General features: G+C 39.9%; 1 long non-coding RNA gene across 1 annotated transcript in view; it reads left to right on the top strand.

Moving 5' to 3' along the window:
• LOC138755437 (uncharacterized) overlaps positions 1 to 26373 on the top strand; it is a 50019-nt gene extending 23646 nt beyond the window's left edge. The window contains exons 3-4 of the long non-coding RNA XR_011352288.1: positions 5715 to 5826; positions 25989 to 26373. This is a non-coding gene — a long non-coding RNA (uncharacterized lncRNA). The remainder of the gene's footprint in view (positions 1 to 5714; positions 5827 to 25988) is intronic.
• The last annotated feature ends 615 nt before the right edge of the window (positions 26374 to 26988 follow it).

The following is a 26988-nucleotide window of genomic DNA, read 5'->3' as shown; positions in this document are numbered from 1 at the left end:
AGTTTTGGACCTGGTGATAATGTGATCAATGTGTGTCCAGAGGCAGAATGGACAGGAGAACAGGAGCTGCTAAACTTTTACTGATGTTGGTGAAGGAGCTTCTCGAAACCAGCAATTCAATTGTAGGAGATACTACACAGGCTTATTTTCTTCCTGACAACTGATCTTGGATATGTGCAACTGAGAAGCTGAGAACTTTAAATATGATAACCAGGTAGTTACCAATCTTGATCATTCTTCTCCATCTCCAGTTGCAATATATGTGCTTAGCAGTTCTATACTTTCAGACAATGTAGTGCCAAAGTAAAACAAGACCCAACTCACACCCACTAAATTCCATTGCTAAAAATATTGTGTTTTATTGGTCATTACTGAATTTGCCTTGATTTAGAGTGGTATTAATTCTGCAACAGTGCATTGTAATGATTTCAGATTTAAAAATTTAGTTGCAAAGTACACAGAATACAGTATCTATTATAAATTTGAAGGAGATTTCTATTGCCTACTTTGATAATTGGGTGAAATGTTGAATTCTTGAATCTATTTAGCAACATAATTGGATATTATTGAGTTTCCAAGAAACCCGGTCTTACTTTTCTTCCCACATACCTTAAAATGAAGGGAATTCAGAAGTCAGACATTGCATGTAAGGTTGAGACACCAGATTTGCAAGGGGTCTTTTGAAAGCAGGTGTCATGAGCGTATGTGCGAGGACTGGTCCCATGACACACTTTGGGACAGAGAAATATGATGTAGTGTTTGCCAGTGGAAGAGACTGCCAACTCCACCAGAAAATGGGTAGGGACAGCAAAAGGATTGCTACTGTTCAGTAAAATCCTTCTGAGTGGTGGGTTGCTACTGTTCAGTAGAAACCTTCTGAGTGGTGGGTCAGGAATTTTGGTCAAGATGGATTCATCATTAGTGCTGCCTTGACAAATATAGCCTCCACTCAGAAAGTGAATCAAAACATGACTGTACTAAAAATATTAATGCATGTAGACAATGAACATTTTACAATACACATACGTAAATAAAGTACAACGCACGGTATCAAAATGAACAACTGGGTGTTGCCACACAAAACTGAATGAAATAAAAACCTCGGAAAAATGTTTAAGAAGCCTGATTTAAAATACTCATTTTACTTTGCACCTACAAAACAGAAATTCAGACAAACAAAATACAGTTCAAACTGTTGGCCTTGAGCACATGTACAAGTGAGGATCCATGATTCCCGCAGCCTGCCTGTACATCTCAATGCATTCTCACATTAGTGAAGCAGTAAACATGTAAAAAACTTTACATTTTGTAAAATATTATTCATTACTATTCATCACATAATTATGAAACTAAAATGTGAAATAATATAAGCCTATAAAATTTTATGACGTTTTGTGTGGTGTCATTTAAATGATCAGTTTCTTGCAAACTGTGTGAGAGAAAATATCTTGTACAATGTCATCAAAGACAATTTGTTGCTTCAGTTTTAATTTAACTGCCAAAAGAGACATGACATTCAGGCACTTTTGATACATTTTGATCTCAATTCAATTATTTATACCTGCCATTGTTAAGAATGTGCATTCTCCTTCACCATTTGTAGCTGGCAGAGTCAAGAAGAGTCTTCGAGCAATATGTGTATTAGGAGACATTGAATGAAAGCCTCATTGTCTATAAACTTGCAAGAGCTTTGCAGGATATTTATCAGACCTTTCTTCAGCACATTTCTGGTCCAACCATTGAGTTCAAATGCAGCAATTGTTGTGACTGTGAACAAACAATACTCCAAACTGATGTGAGTGAAACACGAACGTCGACAGATGCTGCGAATGTTGTAAAATGCGAGAGGAACTCTGCCGATCTCACAGTGTCCATAGGAGTTAAAGCTATATTACTGACTATTTGGGGCTGAGCCCTTCTTCAAGGTATAAGCAAAGAACAGGAAGGCATCAGAATAAAGATTGAAGAATGGGAGGGGGAGGAGTCCAGATTAACAAAAGATGTTGATTGGATACGATAAGAGGAAAGGTGAGAATTGGTTTTGGCTCTGTGAAAGGAGAGTGAAGGTAAAGAGGAGAGAGAAAGAGAGAGCTGGGAAAAGGTGTCGGGAAAGAAGAAAGTGGAGGGGGAAATTTAAAGGAAACCAGAAAAGTTGATGTTAATCCCATCCTGTTGGAGGGTGCCCAGACAGAAGATGAAGTGTTGTTCCTTCAATTTGCAGGTGGTTTCAGTCTGGTAGTGCATGAGACAATTGACAGACATGGCAGTGAGGAAATGAGTTAGGGAATTCAAATGGGTGTCTACTGGCTATTGTGGCGGACAAAATCAAGGTGCTCACAAAGCAATCTCCCAGTCTGCGCCCTGTCTCTCCAATGTAGGGATCACACTGGGAGAATACTGATGTGTCAGTATCATATACTTATCCAGTTAGCAATAAAAGCAGTTTAATAACTAAACAAGTACACCATAGAAAGTTTCAATGCAAAACCTTTGGCTTCCATCTTGTCAAGTCCCTGGTCCTCATGACCAATCTTGTTGGAAAGCCAAAACTGTTTCAAGAGATTGCAGTAAATGAATGCTGTTCTCAGGAAAAAATCTTTTTTCTGGAAATATAATCAAGAGAAGGGCAGGACTGGCAGCTCAAAATTCCAGAGTACAGATGCTTCAGGAGGTGGGGTGAAAGAGAAAGGGGTGAGGTATTATTGGTTAAAGAAAGTGTCATGGCAATTTTTCAAATGGGTTGGCTGGAGAGGCTATATGGGTGGAGCTGAGGAACAAGAAAAGCATGACCACCTTTTTGGGAGTGTACTGCAGGCCACAAAATAGTTAACGGGAATTAGAGAATCAAATATGCATAGAGATACTGCCAGCTGTAGGTCAAAAAAAGTTGTCATAGTAGGGAATTTTAACTTTCCAAATATTGATTGGGAAAGTCATAATGCAAAAGATTTAGATGGGATGGAATTTGTCAAATGCATTCAAGAAAGATTCCTCTAGCAATCTGTAGAGGGACCCACAAGATAGAGGACAATGCTTGATCCAGTCTTGGGAAATTGGGAAGGGCAAGTAGATGAAGTGTTCATGGATAAGCCTTTGGGGATGAGTGATCTTTGATCTATTAGGTTTAAGATAGTTATGGAGAGAGACAGGGCAGGACCACAAGATAAAATTTTGAATTAGGGACAAGGTCATCTTTGAAGGGATAAGGCAAGAACTATTTTGTTACTTGGAACAGGTTGTTTGAAGGAAGAAGAATTTTTTTTAAAATGGAATGTTTTTAAAAGTGTGTTGACAAGAGTCCAGGACATACATATTTCTATTAAAGTAAAGGGTCAGACATACAAGGGTAGGGAAATATGAATGACAAAAGAATTTCATGCTTTGGTCAAGAACAAGAAGGAGGCATGGGGCAGATATTAGCAGCTGGGATCAAGTGAATACATAGAGGAATTTCAGGAACTGAGGAGCAGGCTATAAAAGGAAATAAGAATGGCTAAAAGAGGACAGGAGAAAGCTCTGACAGATAACATTGAGGATAATCCCAACAGAGTTTATGTACATAAATGGAAAAAAAAGTTTACAAGACAAAAAATGGCCCCCTGAGAAATCAATGTGGCCAAATCTGTGTGAAGCCACAGATGGGCACACAGATGTATTTACTGTGAAGAAAGACATGAGGACTGGTAAAACTGGGGCAGTCAATAGTAGTGACTTGAGAACAGTCAGTATTACAGTTGAGGAAGTGTTGAAGGTCCTGATATGTATGAAGGTTGACAAATCTTCTGGGCCTAATCAGATATATCTGAGAAAACTCTGTACCCTGAGCAGGACAGGGTTAGTGTTCAAGTTTGTTATCATCCACTTGTACAAGTACAACTCGACAAAACTGTATTCTCTGGTTTTCGGTGCAAAAGCATGCAAACACACTCCAGACTTTACACACATGCTAACAAAAGATACATATGTGGTACCCATACACATATATAAAAATAAATAAGTATAGTTTCATAAATAGTAGGATTTGTACGAGCAATTTATTTCGGTCGTTCAGCATTCTCCCTGCCGTGGGAAGAAACTATTTCTCAGCCCGGTGGTTCTGGCTCTGTTATTCCTATATCTCTTTCCCGATGGGAGTAGCTGAAAAATTCGATATGCGGGGTGGTAGGAGTCCTCAATGATTTTGAGAGACCTTGTCAAATAACGATACCAGTAAATCATGCTGGAGGGGGGGTGTGCAGTGGGGGAGAGGGAGACCCCAATGATTCTCTCTGGCTCTTTTATGGTCCTGTGGATTGACCTCCAATCCAATGCTCTACAGGAACCATACCACACTGTGATGCAGCCGCCCAGGACTCTCTCAATAGAGCTCCTGTTGAATGTTGAAACAATAGTGGCCGATAGCCTTGCCCACCTCAGTCTTAGGAAGAAGTGCTGACACTGTTGCACTATCATGACAAGTTAAGAGTTGTTGTGTGTCCAGGTCAGGTCATTTTCTATGTGGGTGCTGAGGAACTTGGTGTGCTCCGTTATCTCCACAACCAAGCTATTAATGTATAGCGGAGGATGATTGAACTGATTCTCCTGAAGTCCACACATATCTCCTTTGCCTTGTCCATGTTGAGACTCAGGTTGTTATCCTTTAAATCGTTACACGAGATTTTCCACCTCTTCTCTGTAGGGAGACTCGTCATTGTTGCTGATGAGACCAACTACTGTTGTGTCATCTGCAAACTTGATGACTCTGTTGGAGCTGGATTTGACTTTACAATTGTGGGTCAGTTGCGTAAACAGGAGCAGGTTGAGCACTCCTGAGATGTGCCAGTGCTCAGCGAGATGGTGCTCAATGTTCTGCTGCTGCCCCGGACAGACTGTGGTCTTTCCATTAGGATGTCCAAAATCCAGTCACAGAGAGGGGTGTTGAATCCAGTGAGGACACCTTCTCCATCAGCCTCTGAGGAATGATGGTATTAAAACACTAAGCTGGAGCCAATGAACAGCAGCCTAGAGTATGAGGCGTTGTTCATTAGGTGGGTCAGATCAGAGTGGAGGGACAAGGCTATCTCATCATCAATGAATGGCTCCATCTGTAGGTGAATTTAAATGAGTCCAGTGTCTCTGGGAGGTGTTATTTGATGCATTCCATCACCAGATCCTTGAAGCATTTCATAATGGTGGAGGTCAGTGCTTCGAGGCGGTAGTCATTGAAGCCTGAAAACCAGGGAATAAAAACATTTGAACAGCTCTTGGGGATACTTGTAACTTCCATTAAATTTAAAGTATAGGTTTACAAGGCATGAACCAAATAATTGAATTCAGTGATGTAGATTCGTTTACAGATGGTTGCACCACCCCAACATATTGCCAGCACTATCATATAATTGTTCATGACAATTAGAAATGCAAATGAATTTTTCACCCGTTCCAAGTAGTCAGCAAAGCTTGCTTCTATAGGATTCTCCAGAGACTCAAATTACTGATTCTCTTATTAATAGATGAATAAGAAAATTAGTTGATCCCTATTAGTTAATCACTATTCATTTAAACATTTGATAATTGCAATAAACTTTCTCAAGAACATTTCCAAAACAGTGTCACAATGATTGAAAGTGTATCTTTGCTCTACTTTGACAATAATTTGAATGCTCCAATAATCTAGACTTCTTGCATGTTTTTGTCAGCATTTAGGTACCTCCAATCATTATTTCCTTCAATAGGTGCTGACAGTGAGGAGGATGCAAGGAAAGAAAAGAATATTTCCAGTAGATGATGAGTAAAAAAGCCAATCCTGTGTATCAGATTCACCAGGAGATCAAATCTTCAGACAAGGTACACATTTTCTGTCCAATTACCTGAGCAAATATGTTTTGTTTTGACTAGTGCTGAACCCTTAACAACTCAAAACAGCCTGAAAGTGTCATCAATATTACTCAACAACTCGCAGCTCGATCTGCTTCAATTAGATTTGTTTCTCCTGCATTACTTGTTCTGGGCTCACCTGATTTGTGTTGCCTGAGACCTACTACTTTGTCCTGATGCTGAGGCCCATGGGTCAACCAAACAAGAGATGCACTGTTCGTAGGCATCTGTTCCTCATTTCTCTCTCTGGACCCATTGTTAAGACCCACCAAAGCAAGGAAGCACAATTAATCTCCTTTCAATATTTCTTTTCATACATCCAATTAAGTTTATCCATGTTGGTTCATTTGTTTTACACAAGTACTAATGTTATAACTTGTAAAACAGCAAATTGTAACCAATCAAAATAGTATAGGAAAAGATTGAATCCCATTGAGCAATCAGGCTGCATAAATTTGAGAAAGTAAAACTGCCGACATCTTCTAAATATTTTGCAGATAGAACTTCTACCCAGACCTGTGCTTTAGATGGCATCACAGTGTTATTTTCTGGAGATCCACATTCCCTGAACATCACCATTCTCTGTCCAACACAGCCCTCTGAGAGCTATCACGCCTGCCTAAGGAATGGAATTCTTACTGTTTTTCCATTGGCCCACCTTCACCATGATGATGCAGTTGGATCCCTGTAGGATACTTCCGAGCCAGTATTTGTGCAGAAGTGATGAGGATTCTCAGTGTCAGGCTATATGCCAAAGCATGCTGACTTCTGATTTCTTCCATTTTAGCTGCTTCTCTGCCAAGGCCACTTTTTTCACTGGATTATCAGGGTCCGCTCACCCTGGGCATTGCATCAGTCCCTGTACACCAGTCCTTTCTTCTGCATTAGTTGCAGCATATAAACCAAATGAGTTATAAAGAATAAATTAAATGAAACTGTTTATGAAATTATCTCATCATTCTGCATATTGAAAGGGGCAGTTAAAGTGGATGTGGAGATGATTCCAGTAGTGGGGGAAGCCAGAACCATAGGGCACAGCCTCAGATTAAAAGGATGTTCCTTTAGAACAGATGAGGGTGGTGAATCTATGGGATCCATTGTCACAGATTGCTATAGAGCTCAAGGCATTGGGTAGATTTAAAGAGGAGGTTTCTAGTTCTCGATTTGTAAGGAGGTCAAAGGTTCTGGGGAAAAGGCAGAAGAATTGAACTGAGCGGGAAAAATCCATCAGCCATGATTTGATGGCAGAGCAGACTCTCAATGGACTGCATGATCTAACATGTGCCTATGTCTTCGTTCTTATGACATGGTAATTCTTTGAAACAAAAGCTCTCTTTAATCTCATAAATTTCTTATCGATGCATCACTTCTTCATCTTTATATATAAGAGTTAAGAGCTAAAGGAGGAAACAATGACATCCTGTGTGATTGTTTTGAGCTGGTAGACTGGTCAATATACCAGAACTTGCTTTCCGATCACAACGAATATACAACTGTCATCACCAACTTCATCAGCAAATGTATGGGGGTCTGTGTGCCAAAGAGGATAATTTTCTGTGATCCCCAATCAAAAAGATTGGCTGAAACAAAAGGTCCCCTCACAAATGAAGTCCAGGTTGAGGGGATTTCAGTCTGGTGACCTAGCCCAATACAAGAAATCCAAAGATGACTTTCGCAAAACCATTGGAGATACCAGGCAGTAATGAATCAAGTTTAAGTCACAGATGAACTTCATGGATGCGCAGCGATTATGGCCGAGCATGAATGTTTCAAAGTGAAGACTAGGGGGAATAGTAAACCACGCCACATTCCTCCCTAGAAAGCTCTGTTCATTCTATGCTTTTTTCGAACAGGAGATCAGTAAACAAACAGCTTCCACTACAACCTCATGCACACCTGCACCCATGGTCACTACAGATGTTAGATTTTTCCTGAGAGTGATTAAGCAGAAAGTGACAGGCTCAGATGGAGTTCCTGGACATGCCCCATGAACTTGCATACATCAGCTGGCAGTGTCCAGAATGGCGGCCCCAGTCTCAGGCAACACAAATCAGGTGAGCCCAGAACAAGTAATGCAGGAGAAACAAATCTAATTGAAGCAGATCTAGCTACAAGTTGATGAGTAATATTCATGACACTTTCAGGCTGTTTTGAGTTGTTAAGGGTTCAGCACTAGTCAAATCAAAACATATTTGCTCAGGTAATTTAGAAGATTAATATTTTCAGACCTCTTTAACTTCTTCCTACCTATTTTAAGGTAGCTACTAACATACTGGCCAAAGAAAAACATAGCAGGCCTTAATGGCTCAGACATCCACCATTGCGATTGTTATGTATGATTGTCTGGTCAGGCACACCTATTGGCAGATTGTACCTGTGGCCCCCCCCCCCACAGGGTCCTATATAAAGATGGCTGTTCCACAGCCCCCTCCTCAGGGCAGGACAATCAAACAGTATGGATGTGCCATTATTATTAAGTGAATAAAAGCCGATTGGTTTTTCAACATCAGTCTTTAAAGTAATTGATGGTGCATCAATTTTATTCACAAAGTTTTTTTTTAACAATGGAGCAGATCCTGAAGCCAGAAAAGCTGGAGATCTACTCTTAGTCACCTGAGGCATCCACCAACTTTGAGCTCTGTCTGCACTGTTTTGAGGCCTTCCAGCAGGCTTCCTCCACTATTGTGCAATCAGAGACCAATAAACTACAAGTGCTGCACTCTTGGCTCAGCACCCTGGTATATTCCATGATCAGGGATGTTACACCATACCAGCAAGCCATGGACATACTTAAAGGACTCTATCTATGAAAGATCAATGCTATCTATCCAAGACACCATCTAGTGACCTGCAAACAATGACCTGGTGAGTCCAACGCCGAATATCTTCAGGCCCTGGGAGCACTCGACAGACCTGAGAATGCAAAGACATGTCCGCTACAGACTACATAGAGGACCTGATCCCGGATGCCTACGTTGCAGGGATCAGGTTTGAACTATATCCGAAGGAGACTCTTGGAGCAAGGGGACTTCAGTCTGTGGAAAGCAGTCAAGCTGGAAGGTATGCTGGAGGTGGACCTCCAGAATATGAATACGCACCACCTTGAGATGTGCCCCCATCCCTTTGCTCCGCTAATGACTCGACCACAGCAACAGTGCACTGCAACCACCTCCCACCACATTCATCTGGCTCCGGTGGTGACCCAGCCACAGCTGCTGTGCTATGGGAGCACCCGAAGTGCTACTTCTGCAGCCTGGGCAAGCATCAGAGGAAACGTTGCCCAGCAAAGGATTCAACTTGCTGCAGCTGCAGGAAGAGGGGCTACTATGCCAAAGTGTGTAAGTCAAAATCTCTTACTAGCAGCACTGCATGCAGATCATGGGGCCCGCCATTCTGGACACTGCCATACAATAGAATAAAGGCGATTCCTTTAGTAGCAGAAACAATTTGGGCACTCCACATCTGCAGAATAATTTCCATTTGGTAGAGTTGGTAGAAGTACAACAGAGATATCCTAGAATGGTGTCTGGATTCCAATAGATAAAATATTGGGAGTAAGTACACAAGTGAGGTTGTATTTTCTGAATTTAGAAGATTAAAGGACCTTTTAATTGGTTTTCAAGATATTAAAGAGAAGTGATATAACAGATATTGAGAAACTTTATTCACTGTTTAGGTCATCCAGAATAAGGAACCATGCTTTGAAAGTTGAAGCTCAGGCTTTTGAGTGAAGTTTGAAATCACTTCTTTGGCCAATAGAACTCTTTCATGTCGGATCAAATTTTGAATTTTAAGTCTGCAATTGGCAGATGATTGCAAAGAAAATATATTATGATAAACCATCCAGGATGTCACTGAACAGCAGAACAATCATGAGGGGCTTAAAGCACTAATTCCTATTCCATTGTTCATATGCTACCAAAAGAGCAGCACAAAGCCAATGGAAGGCACTTGCAAGACCAGCCTATGCTTCAAATAATCAGAGCAAGTAGAAACAGAATGATTTTATTGTATCAGGCAGGATACAGAGGTTGCCCCACTGCTTTCATAAATGGATGGCATCCCATGTGCCTTCCTTACCACCTTATCTACATATACTGCAACAATCAAAGATCCTTGGACTTGTACGCAAAGGTTCCTCAGTGCTCCCTAGGGCCATATTATTCTCTATGTACATTCTATCTTTATTAGTCTTACTAAAGTCCATTACTTTACACTTACCAGAATTAAATCTCATCTGCCATGTTAAAGTTTCAGAACTGGTTCCTGTGATACACTGCAAGTTACAAAAATGTATCTTTCTGTACTTGATGCCTGGTCTGCTGAATAGTAGTGCTGTTGGAGCAGGGAGCAGTGACATGGCACTCCCCCACAGGGTCCTACTGCCCAGTTCTGCAGACTTTAAACACCCTTTTAAAGGAGTCAACAGTGTTTTATTTTAAAATTCTGTGACCACGGGGTCTGAACCCAAGATTGTGATGTTTCTTCTATTATAATAAAGAAACTTGGGTTCTGTTGTATTAATTATATTTTATTATCAGCTCATGACCTCATGGGACATCCATTTTGTGCATCTGACTGAGATTCAGCATTCCATCTCTGATACTCTCTGGTGTTCAGGAGGATCACCAACTCCCAATCACCACATTCCTTTTCCTTAAGATGTTCAATCTAGCAACATTACATGCTAATACAGTATTCATTTCAATTTAAAGTTAAACACAAACATAAACACAAACATCAACAGCACAAACTTTTTAAGTGTGCTGTTCTTTTTCTTTTAGAGATTCAGCCTGTTGGGTGCGATGATAACGCGTGTGGATCCTCTTAACACAGGTGCATGAGTCAGCTCTACTGGCCCACTAGTGTCTAGTACTGGTGGTGTTTCATCTGTTGCTGTACAGGCTGGGTCTTCTACATTTATTTGTTCTTGCAGCATCACTTGCATTTTCAGCAGGCTCTTTCAATTCCTCCTCAATATTTGACCATCCTCTGTTCTGACTGTGTAGGATCTTGGATTTACTTCCACCAGAACAGTTGCCTTAAGCTCAGTAACTCAACAGAGCTAGATAAGGATCTGAGCCACTGTCTGGAGCTTTCTTGAGCAGCTCTTTAACTATGTGTACTCCTTTCTCTGGTTTACTGTTTGACTGGGGATGCAGAGAACAAAGTCACATGTTGAAAATCATACTCTTCTGCAAAGTTCTGGAATTCTCTACAATTGTAACTTGGTCCATTGTCACTGCAGACGATTTGAGGAATTTCATGTTTTGCAAAGATCGATTTCATATATTTGATTATCCAAGCAGCAGATATGTTGGGAAGCAGCACAATCTCAGGGTAGTTTGATAGATAGTCAATAACCATCCACATGGAACAGATCAGTCCAAATGTTTTGCCATTGCTCCTCTGGTAAGCCAGTTATGGTCATGGCTTCCTTTGGCTGCTTTTCGTGATGTTTCAAACAGGTCTTGCAGCTTGGGACAAATCTGTCAATGTTGGCATTTATTCCTGACCAATAAACAGCAGTCTGGCCCTCCTCTTGCAATTTCCATTCCAAGGTGCTCCTCATGCAGCCTTTTCAGCATCTTTTGTCACAGTGATTGAAGAATGATAATTCTGCTCTGTCTGAGTAGAAGCCCATTGAGAACACTCAGCTCTGCTCTGATGTTGTAGTATGGCTGAAATTCACCTCTTGGCCAACCTTCATTCAGATTCTTGATGACCTTCTGTAGAACTGTCCTTTTCTGTTTCAGCTGCGATCTGCTTGGATTTCATGTCAGATGCAGGAAGAAATTCAGTGATCAGGTTCACATGGTGATTCACATCTGCCTCTGTGGAACTCTTGTGTGCTTCACTCTGCATCAATACCCTGGATGATGCATCAGCCAGCACAATAGGTTTCCCAGGTGTTTATACCAATTCAAAATCATAACATTGTAGCTTCATCATCAGTCTTTGGATTCGTGATGACATTTCACTGAGGTTTTTCTTGATTATGGCTGTTAATGGCTTGTGGTCTGTCTCTGCCATGAATATTGGTAGACCATACACATAACTGTAGAATTTCTGGAGTCCAAAGACCAGACCTAGACACTCTTTCTCGATCTGTGGATATCAACATTCAGATGTGATCATTGAGCTTGATGGTTATGCAACTGGCCTCCAATCTTCTCCCACAGCCTGAAGTAGTACAGAATCTATTCCATCTTTTGAACCATCTGTAGATATTCTGGATGGGTCAAAGAATATCAAAAGCACCAGTTCTGTAGTTAGAATAGTCTTCAGTCATCCCCATTCATTCTCATGATTGGCCATCTACTTGAATTCACATTTGTTGTGTAACAACTTTTTTAAGTACATTGTTTTGGAAGACAGGTTTGGTATGAATTTACAAATGAAATTGATTATTCCCAGCACTCTCAATAGACCCTTTTTGTCTGTGGGTTTTGGCATCTCTAAAATTGCTTTCTCTTGCTCTTGTCTGGCTCCACAACTGCCACTGACAGTTTATCTCCCAGAAAAATGATTTCCTTCACATCAAACTGACATTTTGCTTTGTTTGGCTGTAATCCACACTTCTGGATGTGTTGTAGCACTTTGATGAGGCTCTCATTGTGTTGCTCCTGTGTGGATCCGCATAGGATCATGTTATCCCTGTACACGCGGACTCCATTTGTGCCTTATATGATGTGCTATATTGTCTTGTGGAACATTTCAGCTGAGGAAATTCCAAAAGGCATCGTCAGACAGGTGTATTGCCAAACGTTGTATTGAATGGACAGTATTTTGTTCTATCTTTTTGATTATTTTATTTACAAATTTTAAACAATAGTAATAATTGCATTATCTTCAAGTCAAAAATTATTTCAAAAAGTTATACATGTGGTATATAACCTCATCCCCATCCCACCCCCTCCCCCAACCCCTAAATTAGAAAAAAGAAAGAAAACAGAGAATTCCAAGGGAATAAAACATTTATAACATAAATTCTATGTTGGAGGTGACCAAGAAGTGAGGTCTTCAAAGAGTCTATTAAGCATGCAAACCCACATTTTGGAAATATGGGTGCCATAATTTTCCAAAATACATGATATTTATCTCTCAGGCTATAAGCAATCTTCTCTAGGGTGTACAGTTATGAAGTTCTGCATGCCACCTTTCCATACCCAAATCTATATCTGACATCATGATATTGCTATACATTTCCTAGAAACGGCCAACATAATTTGCACAAATTCACTTTGGTACACATTTAATTTTAGTTTTGGTCTTATAACCTTAATATTAATAAAAATAACATTGGATCTTATAGGAATTTGATCCCCAAAATTCACCCCAAAAAATTACCTACCACTAACCAAAAATGTCTAACTTTAAGGCATTCCCAAGTTGAATGAAAAAAGATTCCAATCTCAGATCTACACCTAAACATAAATCTGATATGGCAGGATTTAATCTATTTAATTTTTGTGGAGTCAAATATAATTGATGTAAAATATTATATTGGACCAAACTTTATCTTACAGTTATAATTTTAGTCATATTTCTCTTACATAACTCTATCCAGACCTTTTCATTTATTTGTGTCTGTAAATTTACTTCTCATCTTAGTCTTGATTAATGCACCCCAATTTTGGGGGCTTTCATTTGAAATAAATTATACATTACAGAAATAAATGTATTTACACTACTATTACAAATCAGTAATTCCAATTCACTTTGATTAGGTAACATCATACTAGGAACTATTTTTACCAGATTAAAAAAATCTTTGACCTGATAATAACAAAATAAAATATTATTAGTTAAACTAAATTGTTCCTTCATTCATTCAAATGTTATAAATTTCCCATTCTCAAAGCAGTCCTCAATATTCTTAATACCCACCCATCTCCAAATCCTCAAAAATTGGTTATCTATTGAAAATGGAATAAACTTATTTTGACATGGAGCATTTTTTGAAATATTAAACCTCTCATACCAATTTCATTATCAATATTATTCCACAACTCAATCAAATATTTCCCAATAGGTGATTCCCTATTTCCAACTAACAATTTAAAATTCCATTTATAAATAAAATCCTGGGAGTTCATATATCCTATAGCATTAAACTCTATAAAAACCCAAGCTGGAATATTATCTAAACTAAACAATACATTTATAAATCTTAGTTGAGCTGCTTAATAATAAAATGAGGGAGTCATAACCCCCTAATTTATACTTCCAAGTCAAATTTTCCCAAGTAACCTTTGGCATTTTATCGTTCCATAAAAATTTCCTAACTGCCTTATTTAAATTCTTTTTAAAAATTTGTGCTATCTTCTTGTCATTTTAATTGCCAGAACCCCTGGGATGCATAAAATTTGGTTAAACACTTTGCACCGGCCACTTCAGTTGTAATTTCATCTCTGGTTGGAACCTGATAATGTTCTCTCTTTATGTAAGCATTCAAGGCTTTTGGGTCCATGCACACGCTTAGTTCACCGTTCTTCTTTTTGACACACATAATTGAATTCACCCATTCAGTGGGCTCCTCCACTTTGTTTATGACCCCAAGTAACCTCATTTGGTTGAGTTCTGCTTGAGCTTGTCTTTTAGTGACACTAGAACCAGCCTTCGGGCATGCACTACTGACTGTGTGTCCTCCTTTCACTGTATCTTGTAGGTTAATGGTAGAACACTAAACCCCTTGAAGATGTCTGGTCCAGTATTTCCTCTACATTGTTCTGTGCATTGACACTCTTAATGTGGTACATTCTCTTTACTAGGCCTAAGTTTTTACATGTTTTGTCATCAAGCAGTGAGTCATGTCCATCTGGGACTACAACAAACATAAGGTGGTGCTCTTTACCTTTACACACAACCCTGGGCAATTTCTGCTGATGGCGAATCTTTGTCTGGGTTACGGCAGACTAAATGCAATTTTGTGTAATATTACATCTGTTTTATTACATGACAATATTGTAAAAACTAGTTCGTTTACCCCCCAAAATGTACATTAATTTTCCTTGTTGGATTTCACCCACTGTCACTGAGGGGTCTATGTACATCAAGTCCCAATGACTAACTGCTGGAGAAACTAAAGGTCAGACCGAGCTCATGGATGGAGGGGAACAGTCAACATTTGGGCTTTAGCACTGAAGCAGGTTTTTGACCCATAATACTGACTGCCAAATGTCCTGAATGAGTTAGTGAGCAATTTACTTTGTTCTAGATTCTAGCATCTGCATTCTCTTCTATCTCCATACAAAGTTTTGATTTGACAAGCTGATCAACATAACATACATAACATAACATAACATAACATAACAATTACAGCACGGAAACAGGCCATTAGGCCCTTCTAGTCCGCACTGAAACAAACACCCCTTTCTAGTCCCACCTCCCTGCACAATGCCCATAACCCTCCATCTTCTTCTCATCCATATACCTGTCCAACCTTTTCTTAAATAATACAATTGACTCCGCCGCCACTATTTCTCCTGGAAGATCATTCCACACGGCTACCACTCTCTGAGTAAAGAAGTTCCCCCTCATGTTACCTCTAAACCTCTGCCCCTTAATTCTTAACTCATGTCCTCTTGTTTTAATCTTTCCTCCTCTTAACGGAAATAGTCTATCCACATCCACTCCGTCTATCCCTTTCATAATCTTAAATACTTCTATCAAATCCCCTCTCAACCTTCTACGCTCCAAAGAATAAAGACCTAATCTGTCCAATCTCTCCCTATACTCTAGATGCTTAAACCCAGGTAACATTCTGGTAAACCTTCTCTGCACTCTCTCCACTCTGTTTATATCCTTCCTATAATTAGGCGACCAGAACTGCACACAGAACTCCAAATTAGGCCGCACCAACGTCTTATACAATCTCAACATCACCTCCCAACTCCTATATTCCATGCAATGACTGATAAAGGCCAGCATACTAAAAGCCTTCTTCACCACCCTATTCACGTGAGTTTCTACCTTCAGGGAACGATGTACCGTTACTCCTAAATCTTTCTGCTCTTCTGTATTCCTCAATGCTCTCCCATTTACCATGTATGTCCTATTCTGATTCTCCTTACCAAAATGAAGCACCTCACACTTATCAGCATTAAATTCCATCTGCCATTTTTCAGCCCACTTTTCTAAGCAGCCCAAATCCCTCTGCAATCCTTGAAAACCTTCTTCATTATCCACTATTCCACCTATCTTAGTATCGTCTGCATATTTACTAATCAAATTCACCACCCCATCATCTAGATCATTAATGTATATAACGAACAACAATGGGCCCAATACAGATCCTTGAGGCACACCACTCGTCACCGGCCTCCAACCTGACAGACAATTATCCACTACCACTCTCTGGCCTCTCCCTTTCAGCCAATGTTCAATCCATTTGACTATCTTAAAATTTATACCTAAAGACTGCACCTTCCTAACTAACCTTCCATGTGGTACCTTATCGAAGGCCTTACTAAAGTCCATATAGACAACATCCACTGCGCTACCCTCATCCACATTCCTAGTCACCTCTTCAAAAAATTCAATCAGATTGGTCAAATCTCCCACAAATCCATGTTGAGTGCTCCTGATCAGACCCTGTCTATCCAGATGTTTATAAGTACTATCTCTAAGAATTTTCTCCATTAATTTACCTACCACAGACGTCAAACTTACAGGCCGATAGTTGCCAGGCTTCCTCCTTGAACCCTTTTTAAATAACGGAACCACATGCGCAATGCGCCAATCCTCCGGCGCTATCCCCATATCTAATGACATTTGGAAAATTACCACCAGAGCCTCTGCTATTTCCTCCTTCACTTCTCTCAATGTCCTGGGGAATATCCCGTCTGGTCCCGGAGACTTATCCACCTTTATATTCTTCAAAAGCCTTAAAACTACACCTTTTGTAATCTCTATATTCCCCATATTTACCCAATTTGCTTTTTTTATCTCACATCTCCCAATATCCTTCTCCTTAGTGAATACTGAAGAAAAGAAACTGTTCAATATCTCCCCCATTTCTCTAGGCTCCACACACAGTTTTCCGCTCTGATTTTCTAAGGGACCAATTTTGTCTCTAGCTTTCCTCTTACCATTAACATATTTGTAGAACTCTTTTGGATTAGTTTTCACCCTGCTTGCCATAGTTTTCTCGTACCTTCTTTTAGCTTTCCTAATTCCTCTCTTAAGATTCCTCTTACATTCAATGTATCTTTCAAACATCTCCTTAACTCCATGCTTCTTATATCTAATGTACGCCTCCCTTTTTCTTCGAACCAAGTTTCCAATATTCCTTGAAAACCACGGCTCTCTCAAACCTTTTCCCCCTCCTTTTAACCTAACAGGAACATAAAGCTTTTGCACTCTCAAAATCTGATCTTTAAAGACTTCCATCTCTCTACTACATCCTGCCCATAAAACAAATTGTCCCAATGCACACCCTGCAAGTCCTTTCGCATCTCCTCAAATCTAGCTTTTCCCCAATCAAAAACCTCAATCCTTGGCCCTGATTTCTCTCTTTCCATAATGACATTGAAGCTGATGGCATTATGATCACTGGACCCGAAGTGCTCGCCAACACTAACCTCCGTCACTTGACCCATCCCATTTGCCAACAGTAGATCTTACACTGCTCCTTCTCTGGTCGGCACCTCTACATATTGTTGTAAAAAACTATCTTGCACACATTTCACAAACTCTAACCCATCCAGTCCTTTCACAGAATGTGTTTCCCAATCTATATGTGGAAAATTAAAATCTCCCATAATTACAACCCTGTGCTTATCACAAATATCTACTATCTCCCTACAGATTTGCTCCTCTAGGTCTCGGTCCCCTCCGGGTGGTCTATAATACACCCCTACAAGTGTAACCTCTCCTTTCCTACTCCTCAGTTCCACCCAAATAGCCTCCGTGGATGTGCCCTCTAATCTATCCTTCCTAGGCACCGCTGTAATATTTTCCCTGACAAGCAATGCAACCCCACCTCCTCTTGCCCCTCCGACTCTATCACACCTAAAACAACAAAACCCAGGGATATTCAGTTGCCAATCACATCCCTCCTGCAACCATGTCTCACTAATCGCTACCACATCATACTTCCAAGTATCAATCCACACCTTCAGCTCATCCACCTTTTTTACAATACTCCTGGCATTAAAATATATGAACTTCAGAGATTTCCCAATTTTTAATCCCTGTTTTCCCTCATCTTTAATAACAACATTATTTACTTTTCCTGCCAATTGCCCTTCATCTTCTTCCAGAGCATTTCCCTTCTCTATCACCTGCCCATCCATATTCAAATACTTACTACAAACTTTCTTTGTTTGCATTCTAACCTTCTCCTTACTGCTCTGTACTATTTTGTTCCCTCCCCCCAACCATTCTAGTTTAAAGGATCCTGAGTAGCCCTAGCAAATACCTCTGCCAGGATTCTGGTCCCCTTGGGATTTAAGTGTAACCCGTCCTTACTGTAGAGTGTTGAAATAGATTCCCTGCATGCTTTACTCTAATATTTTCAATGTTGGCAATAATCATAGTTTTGCCTCTTACTCTTGATGTAAGATTGTCTTCATTATTCTTCACATTGTAAAATGAATATTACAGTCAATGTTGGAGCATCTAGCAAGAAATGTGACTTTAAAACAAATACAATCTAAATGATCAAATTGGAGTTATCACCTTTTCCAACAAAGCTCCCACAGAAGCCCTGTCACTGAGAAGTGTATCATGAATCTGTTGAGAAGAATTCTGCCCTATCATGATGGTGCAATGGAAGAAATTCCAATGAAATTCAGAGCCTTTTTAAATATAATTCAGCTTATTTTGATTTCAGATCATGAGCCTGATGCCATAATTATCACTATCCTTGTGTAAATAGATCCAGTCATTATGATGGATAGGGATACTTTCACATTTAAAAAAAATAAATATAGAAAGCCATTCTGCCCTACCTTCACCAATTTCTTTTATTACATCCTCAAGCCATACGAGTCCATGCTGCCCAATTTACACCCAATCAACCTACACCCCAGGTACGTTTTGAACAGTAGGAGGAAACCAGAGCCTCCAGGAAAAACCCACGCAGACACAGGGAGAGCATACCAACTCCCTACAGACAGTGTGGGATTCGAACCCAGGACCCAATCGCTGGTGCAGTAAAGGCATTGCACTAACCACTACACCAACCGTCCCACTGTAGCAGAAGATAAAATAACAAAGGTACTGGCACCAAATAATTTTTTATTTTGAAACTGAACATTTTAAATAATTCTTTTAATTATTGACCCACACATTACACCAAATCGTTTATCTGCAGATGGATCTCTATTTTTTAAACAGTAGGCTGTTTGTCGTATGTCACTGAAAAGAAAAAGTTGTCAATTTTTAACAGCTTTTCCTTAAACCAGACATCAACTACCCTTTTAAATGATCCCTGTGGATGAAATGACAGGAAGTGTGGTCTATGATATATTACCTCCTTTTGCATAGTATCGTCACAGATGTGGAATTGGGAGAAGTAATTCCCTCTCCAAAGTCTAAAGTAATCTACTCACAATATGTTGTTTCAGCATCTCCAGGGCCATGAGTTTCTATGTTTTGAAAACCACTGTTTGTGTAAAGTGCCAGAGACTGCTGATGCCCATGGAACTGTATACCATTGACAATCGTTGCCTTCCGTGGAGAGTGGCCATTTGGAGGAATTAAAATATTTTACAGCCCTGCTGTTCCATTCAACCTTCCTAGAAGCATCTAATGGATAATTTAACATTGCTATTTTCATCCTTGAGCCTTGATATTAAATTGAATCATGTTTTAATTACCAGAAGCCACCTGTTTCTAGGTTACTGACCAGTTCTAGTAAACAATTGAGGGTTTCATAAGGCATCTGTCCTGGTTCTCTGCGTCATATCTTCTGTCATGAAGCAGTCACTGAATACACCTGTGAAATTCTATCTTCACTCCAATTCTTTTTTGTAAATTAAAATTCTCTAGTTGCTCCATTGTGATATTTTTCACCCTCTTTTACTTACCTAACAGCCACCTGTCCTGTGGAAGCTGTATATACCACTGACATTTGAGAACTTTCAAAGTATTGCCTACTTGTTTGTCTTCACCACAACTACTTGCTTCCCTGTGCTTTCCAAAACATGACTTTCTGTTTCTTCTGAATCTACCAGTAAAAGGTTTAAGTCAATTATTTAGATGAATGATGCCTCTATTTTCTGAGGAGTCGACGAATACTCTATGCTAACAACTCGCACCGCAGCCTGTTTTGGAAATTCGAGTGCCCAGGAATGCAGAAGGTAGCAAACATAGTCAGGTCCATCACAGGCTTCGGTCTCCTATCCACTGAAGAGATTTATATGAGGCACTGCCTCAAGAAGGCGGCCATCATTAAAAAGGACTGTCATCATCCTGATCACAACCTCTTCTCAGGAATAAGGTGCAGAACCTTAAAGTCCAACATCTCTAGGTTCAAGAACTGTTTTGTTTCCAAACAGCCAGGAGGCTTTAGAACTTCCACTTCCCACCCCAATCATAAACTACTCTGGAACCACAAAAAGACCTGTCTGCATGAATACAACACTGCTTATTTTCTTGCACTGCGGTAATTGAGAATATTTGTTATATATCTATCTATTCCATTTATTATCTGCATGGCAATTTAATTTATACCGTTTGCCTGAATTTTGGAGCATATGTATATTGTACCATATAAATGACAATAAGCTCATTATCACCATGCTCTGTGTCGAAAAAAATATACCACCCCCTGATATCTCCCCTCAACTTTCCTCCTTTCACTTTATACAAATGTCCTCAGATCTTTACTTCTTTTGTACTCCTCCCCAGGGATAAAGGTGTTGACTGTCTACCTTATGCATGCCTCTTAGAATCTTGTAGATCTCTATTAAGTCACCTCTCATCCTTCTACACTCCAAAGAGAAAAGTCCCAGCTCTGCTAACCTTGCCTCATGACTTATTTTCCAATCCAAGCAACATCCTAGTAAATCTCCTCTGCACCCACATTCTTCTCATAATGAGGTGACCAGAACTGAACACAATATTCTAAATGTGGTCTCACCAGAGATATGTAGACATGACCTCTTAACTCTTGAACTTAATCCCACTCAGCACCCCATAGGATCTCCTATCAATCTGTGTGGAAAACTTGAGAGATGTATTGTAGGTCCTTCTGTTCTTCCACACTTCTGTATCCATCCATTAACTGTAGTCAGACTTCAGCTTTGACTTCCTAAAATGTATCACACTTATCCCGATTGAACTACATCTGCCACTTTTCTGCCTAACTCTGCATCCTGCCTATATCCTTTAGTAACCTACAACAACCTTCAAAACTATCCACAACTCCTCCAATCTTTGTATCATCCACAAACTTACTTGCTTCCAATTCTTCCTCTAGGTCATTTATAAAAATCACAAAGAGCAGAAGTCCCAGAACAAATCCCTGCAGAGCTGCATTAGTCACTAGTCACCAAGCAGAATATGTTCCATCCAACTACTATTCTCTACTTTCTACAGTCAAGCTAATTCTGAATCCACACAGCCAAGATTCAATGCATCCCATGCCTCATGACTTTCTGAATAAGTCTCCTATGGGGAACCTTGTCAAATGCCTTATTAAAATCCATATACACCAAATTTACTGCCATACCTTCACCAATTTCTTTTATTACATCCTCAAAAACTCAATTAGGCTTGTGAGGAAGGACTTTCTCCTCACAAATCCATGCTGACTATTCTGTGAAGATGATGCTTCTCCAAATGTTCAGAAATCCTGCCCTTAATAATTCTCTCCAATAGTATACACACCACTGATGTAAGAGTCACTGGCCTATAATTCCAAGGATTCTCCCTATTAATTTTATATACAAGGGGAGAATTCCCTCTAACAGCTCCCAGTCACTGTTGTCCAAAAAACTAATTTACAAATTATCCTCATTTTCACCTTGTCATTATCCCATCATCGATCACCCTGCCCCATCCTCTCTGAAGTTTAACAAAGGTTCTTTTGACTCCTTTTCATTTCTGATGAAGGGGCTCTAACCTGAAATATGGCTTCTCCTCCCACAAATGCAACCTGACCCAATGAGTAGTTTGAAATTGATGTTTTGTTTTATTGCCATCATCTTCACAAGAGAAGATGAACATAGTTGAGGCTCTTCTGTCCTCACAGAACCTTTGTTCTGTTTTCCTGGAGCTTTAGGCACCATATGCCGGGGCACGGACTTGAAGGCGAGTGCTTGCCCAGGACAAATGTCTCCCTCTGGGTCCCATGCCTCTGGGCCTGGTGGAGTGCGACGCAAGACAGCCAGTGTGACGTGGGATTGTCCTGCAGTGGTCTGTTCCAAGACTGTGATCGCTGGTTGTTGTCATTACGGATCCTTCACTCACTGAGTTTGGTGCTGCAGACCACTAGGGAATCTGTTTCCTGTGCTCTGCCACAGCTGCCAGCCCCTGCTGCCAGACTGACATGTGCTATTTGCCCAAAGCTGGGGCCCTTTCCAGATACTGACGGCTAGGCTAGCCGAGCCCGGGGATTTGAAGTCAGAGTTACCTTCTCGCCTTTGCCTGGCAGTAGGTGGGCCTCCACATGTACTGCCACATGCACTGAAATACACAAAGAAACTCATTGTGTGTGCCATCCAGGCCAAGTCAACACTTACAGCTGGGTAGTGCAATAATAACAAATAAATAAAACAGCAATGTGTGGAGTAGTGTTACAAAAGCGCAAAGCATAGACAAAAATATAGGGCAGGAAATAGAGAAAAGTATAGTTAAAAAGAACATCGTACATCATCTTTAGCCAGTCAGAAACAGCAAAAAGCTTAAGTTTATTTGTCACAAACAACATTGAACAGTTCTTCTGTGAACAGACCAACAGGGAATCTGTAACATTTCATATAATGCTTATGGAGCACAAGCCTCAGAATATGAGATTACAATGAAAATGACCAAGCACTGTTATGAGGTTCATTCAAGAGCCTGTAGGATGCAGAAAGTAAACTGACTTTCAGCATGTTGGTGTCAAGAGAAGGGGGAAGGGAATATGTCTGGGCTGTGATGGGTCCTTCAAGATGTTAGCTGCCTTTCCCAGCAAATGTAGATGGAGTCTATGGAGGGGAAGGAAATTTACTTTAAGTTCTGAGCTGCATTAACTGCCTTCTGTAGCTTCTTCAGATCTCAAGAAGAGTCTCACCATATCACATTGTGATACAAGGTTGCTTTCAATGGTGCCACTATGGCAGTTGATGAGACACAGGGGGACATGCCAAGCTTCCTTAGTCTTCAGGAAAGTTTGTGCACTTTCTTCACAATTATTCTGTCTGATTGTTATTTGATTCCTGGCCCTCAACTGTGAAATATGGGTTTAGTATTGGTATTCAGCTACAGTCATGGGTGTCAAGGGAGAATAGTAGGGGATTGAACACACAACCTTGAAAAGTGCCAATGTTGAGTGCGCTCGTGGAGAAGATGCTATTATCCATTTTCATTGATTGTGGTGTGTTAGTCTGAAGCCTAGCACCAGATGAAGAGGGGTATACTGAAGCCTAGATCTGAAAGTTTGGGAAGAATCTGTAGCCTTTTTTCAGTATGTTCTATTTTGTTTTAGAGTTTGGATTATTCCAGACATAAAGCTCATAAGAAAATGTTATGCCATGTTACAGTATCATTGTGCTTTAATAAACCTATCTCCATCAGTTGAAATGATTTTTAATTTTTGTGATACTTGAACAGAGAGACACCAGCTTTGTAAATTACCAATTGTGTGGGGGATTAAAAAGTATATGCCTTGAGGATTCATATATAGTCCATAAATTCATTGATTTGAGTGCTTGCAAAGCCTTCACATTTGATTATTGCTCTCAATATCAAAAATGCAGATTTTAAAGAGTCATTAAAATTCTCCTTCTTCTGCTCAAAATTATCCAGAATATCAGTGTCATCAATCATTTATTGACGACACAGTCTTGTCGTATTAGCCCCTTCTTTCCACTTGGTGTCAGTGTGCTTTGGAGTTCAGAACATCACCTGTGCTGAGAGATAATAAACTGTTTACATGGAGCTGACCTCCTAATTAATGTTTAACAATACTGGAAAGAATATCGTAGACATCTCAATATTTTAAATAAATTTGCCAGCCTGCAATATTTGTGATCCTTGGTCATAAAATAGCCCTGTTCTCAGTTTGCTGATGTGTTACTGTGACAAGGACAAATATTAATGCATTGTAGTGTGTGATCATTTTCGATGTGCTCCACATATCTTATATATTTCACATCAATGCCAAAAGCTTATCTTTTCCCATCACTATGGTCATTTAAAACTGGAGAGATGTTTAATAAAAAGATACATCAGTCACAGAGATGGGCATCCTCTCCGACCCCATTCCCTCACATCGATTTTAACTCCAATTTCTAAATTGACGCATCATAGTTAATGTAATGGTTAGTGCGATGCTATTACCATGCCAGGGACCCTGGTTTAGTGTGTCTAGGTTGGATTTTCCTGGGTGCTTCGATTTTCTCCCACCCTTCAAAAGCCTACAGGATTTGTAGGTTAATTGGGATATTTGGGAGGAACAGGCTTGTGGCTGGAAGGGTCTGTTAATTTGCTGTAAGTCTAATTAAAAAAAACAAAAAACAATTAATGAAATATGGTCAGCACAATATTACTGATAAATGAGCCTCAAGTCATATTCAAGTAGTGATTCTAGCTTCACTATGTGAGGCGGAATCTACTTCAGTAGTATAATAAGGGAGGCACGGAGACAAGCTATTCTCCACATAAGTCACAACTAAGTAGAATGTTAGCAGAGCACCTTCCAACCCTTGATTGGATCATAAAAGAGTTACAACATGGAATGAGGCCATTCAATCATTTGGCTAGCTGAGAAAGAGCTTCATTTACTGCAGAATATTACCAAATAGTTTATAAGCAACTTTATGTTGGGACATTGTTAATAGGATCAAGGGCTCGGCAATCCATCAAAATAATTTCCTATCTTAAGAAGGTCAGGAAGGATTATATTCCAGACAGGAAAGGATGATGTCAATCTCCAGCAAACCTTGTAGCAAAGTGAAGAATCATTTCCATGTTGTCATATATAATTACCATAAAAGAGAAAAGGACACACATTGGGAAGTGGTCCTACATGCAACTTTAATTGCTCTCAAGACCGCAGGAGAACCAGAATCTCAGTGAAAGTGGATGGGCATGTCTCTCTGCTGGCTAATGTGATGTCAAAATTCAATGTATTTCTGTCTGTCCTGCAAATGTCTCAGCCAACTGCACAGCATTGCAATTGATTACTGAGATACGTCCTTATAGAGGTAGAGATTTGATACTTTATTAATAATCTTAACTTACCTAAACATACTAACTAGATCAATATCCTGAATCTCCTTAGCTAATGTCAAGTCATCCTTCTGCTCATTTGCTCCATTTCTTGCTGATCAGATGTACACTTCTACCTGCCCCACTAGAAAATTGCTGACCTCCGGTTTCTGGTGCTTAGGAATGATGCAAAAAGTGGTGCAACAAAGGAGTGGTGCAAAAAGTAACAAAAAGCAAGCAGAGTGGCAGTTAGAATGTGAGCCCTCTTGGAAAGTGTTGGAAGCGCTCAACAGTTCAGAAGCATCTTTATGGAAAGAAAGAGCCAATGTTGCAGGTTTATGACCTTTTATCAGAACAGGAAATATGAAAAAATTAAATGTGTCAATCATAAGAACCGTAAATAATCGTGTATAATGTGTTCCGTGTATAATCCGACCCCCCCCCATTTTTGAGGGGAAAAAGGGGGAAAAATTTTACCCCAGTGTATAATACAGCCCCCTCTCCCCTCACCCGCCTGAGTTGCGCTGGCGTCTCTCCAGCCCAAGTCGCGAGTTGCAGAAATGTTTAAAAAAATTTTTACTCCCCCTGTATAATGCGACCCCCCTTATTTTTGAGGGGAAAAAGGGTAAAAAATGTTGCATTATACTCGAATATTTACAGTATTCTGTTCGGTTATAATCCGCAATACATTAGGTTTGGTAAATCTTTTTTTTTAAATGGGCAAATATCTCACTTTTATGTCATAACTTTATGATTTCACAATTTAGAAGTTTCCTGATGAATGAGGATAATTGGAGAAGAGAAATAAATGAGACATCCTGGGGCATTGAGAGGAAGAACACACCCCTTGCTGAAAATCTGAAACAAGTGATACTGGTGGAAATGCTCAGCAGATCAGGCAGCATCTGAGGAGAGAGAAAATCCGAGTTAATGCACAGGTAGCACAAGCTGGTGGTCTGATAATGAATTTGACGTTGAGTCCCAAGTGGTACAACGTGCTCCAATTGAAGATTGTGTTCTTTTCCTTCAGCTTCGTTGAAAACTTTGTTGGGTTCTCTTACTTGTTTTGTCAGGCACACAAGGCTGGAGGGTGAAACCACTGTAATTGCAGTTATTTTTTCACTGAGTTGTAATAAAGCACTTTAAGTTCAATTCAATGCTCGTAATATTGCTATGGATCTGATGTGAAAACAATTTTCAGGAGAATGAATCCTCGGAAAGCAACCAGCCCAGACAATGTCCTCAAATCCTGCATCAACTAACTAGCTCGAGATTTTATGGACATTTTAAACATTTTTCTGATACAGTCTAAGGTCTCACTTGCTTCAAAAGGACACCTCTTATATACCAGTGCCCAGGAAGAGCAAACCCGCCTGCCTCAACGACTCTTGGTTGGTGACACTCACGTCTAACATTAAAAAGGGTTTTGAAAGGTTAGATTTGGAGCAAATCAGCTCCTGTTTCAGAAGGACCTGGACCCACTTCAATTTATTGTCACTGTAATAAAATTGTGTCATATTATATGAAATTGCTTTTGTCTGCTGTAAGGCAGATTTGCCATCAGAAGAAATTGTTTGAAGTGCCACCTTACAGTCAGAGAAAGCGAAGCAAAAGAAAGTCCCCACCGAGTCACCAAGTGTCCGTTATTATGAGTTCCTGTTTTAGTAAAATGGGATAATCACTAAGGGATACCATATACATGAGGAACTGAATGGTTACAGTTAACAATTCACACAATCACATCATAAGTCACATCCCAGCGATAAT

The sequence above is a fragment of the Narcine bancroftii genome, chromosome 2 (assembly GCF_036971445.1).
Source record: "Narcine bancroftii isolate sNarBan1 chromosome 2, sNarBan1.hap1, whole genome shotgun sequence".
Lineage (NCBI taxonomy): Eukaryota > Metazoa > Chordata > Chondrichthyes > Torpediniformes > Narcinidae > Narcine > Narcine bancroftii.
The sequence above is the reverse complement of the archived record's forward strand: the minus strand, read 5'-3'. Positions and strand labels throughout refer to the sequence as shown.